Source organism: Pinus tabuliformis, chromosome 3_1 (assembly GCF_031772625.1).
Source record: "Pinus tabuliformis cultivar Carrire ecotype Pingquan chromosome 3_1, CPIR1, whole genome shotgun sequence".
Lineage (NCBI taxonomy): Eukaryota > Viridiplantae > Streptophyta > Pinopsida > Pinales > Pinaceae > Pinus > Pinus tabuliformis.
In genome coordinates, this window is record NC_142301.1 from 43096047 (window position 1) to 43098187 (window position 2141).

A 2141-nucleotide genomic window follows, 5' to 3' on the forward strand; every position below is an offset into this window, starting at 1 on the left:
AATGATCACAGTTGGTTCTGAAAATTAGAATTACAAAAAAAGTCGTCCCCCCGCTCAATGGCGTGGTGCCTTCATATAACAGAAATGAAGGAGGTATCTAGATAATCAAAAGATAAGTTAAAGCAGCGATTCCTCAGGATCAAAGATCCTGAGGGATTCACTAATCGTTCGATTCTTCTCTTTCCCTTCTTGCGTTCTCCGACTCAGTATCCTGCATTCTTTCTCTGGGCTATTCGGCTCTAATTTTACTTGATCTTGTCCGCATATGGTTCCCCATTGGAGGGACAGTAGTTATTTTCCCTTTGCTTCTTGCTTTCAATCGCCGATCCTTTGTTCCCACGTCTTCCTGCATAGAAAACGTCAATTATTAGCACTTGAGCTTCCTTTATCTATTGTTGCACATTTTATCAAAACCCTTTATCTTCTTTGAACTCATAATGCAGAAAAGGTTACAATTATTATTGAAAAACCACTAGATTGCTAGTCAAAAGCATACCTTCCAGGTGCTCCACAATGTGCATTACTAATCTACAATCAACCAGTTGAACACACTTGCATGAATTAAAATTGCATGAATGAAAAATCTAATCTATCAAACTTGAAAGCAATCAAATGACATAATGAAATCAAAGCAAAATTTACAAAATGAAATCTACTCTACCTTACATTCTAATATGCTCCATGACATCTAATTCACATCTCCTTCCATGTTGAGAACATCAAAGCTTTATTCAAATTCTTCAAAATTACAAAGTACAACAAAGTTCTCCAAAGCTTTCAAAAGCCATCAAGGAAGAACTACAAACTCCAAGCTAAAGAACTCACAAGATAAAAGACTAACAAATGAAGCAGAGAGATCTCCTATTTATACAAAAAGATGAGAAGCCATCTCATTAATGAGAGTCCATGAATTTCTCCCTCTACCTCTAGAGTCCTAATCAAAATAGGAACTGATAAGACACATGTCTTCTTAGAGTTACAATACAATTAGGAGATGTGACACATATCCTCATGATCCCATGATTCTTTTCACTCAAATTCGAATTTGGCCTTAGAGTGCCACATAAGGGCCTTCTAGAAGCCTCCTTTCAACCTACACATGTCAATAATCTCAACCCATTTGTTAGGTATAAGCATATGCACATTATTTTCTAATTTTTAACCACAAATTCACTTAAAAGGCTTAGAATTAATAAAGATTGGAAAAACATAAATGTGGCCCAATGATAATGAAAGTGGGATGAGTGTGGTGACATAGTAGTGAAATGGAGGTGAAATGGAGGTAATATAATGTACATAATAGTGAAAGTGTAATGGTAATGAATGACATTTTGAAGACTCAACATACCCCCCAACTGAAGCTATTGCATGTCCTCATGCAATATATATTACATTAACTCTTTTGATCCTTGTGATTTGACTTAACTTTGCATGATATCATTTGATAACTTCATATTTCTGCAAAGTGTTTTACTTGAATTGCAACATGGTTGGTTCTTGTGTTACAACCATTTTTTTTTTTTTTTGCCTTCTATTTTGATCTTTTAACTTTGCATAATGATATTTTGATTATTGTTGCAAAGTATATCTTTATTGGATTGCATGATGGTTGGTTCTTGTGTGACAACCATGATTTTGTTTGTATCCAATTTATCCTTTAAGCACTTTTGCAAAGGCCATTGTATGCTCATAATAGCAATGTAATAATTAATATATGTTGGAAGTATGTGGGCTCCTGAATATGATATGGACATGGCAAGATATGAATATGAATGTATTCCCCCCCCCCAACTGATGGTATTGGAAATTTTATGAAATGAGGAAGATAAACGTTTTTCCAACAATTATCATTCTAGCTTTTTATGGAATTCTATGGTCAAAAGTTAGAAAATGACGTACCTTCACTTACCCTTTGGAATGGATGAGTTGTATGTGTGGTGGCTGCAAAATTCTGATCATATTCTTCTTCAAGTGGGTGAACAAGAGGAGTCATGGATAGAGAGATAAGATGACTTTTTATTGCTTCTACTAAAACTTGCTGAATCTGCTCCAAAATGCCGAAAATAATAATCTTCATGTCTTCAAAACTCATTGGCACAATTCCTACTATGTGAAAAGATGTTCTGATGACGAACATAGTA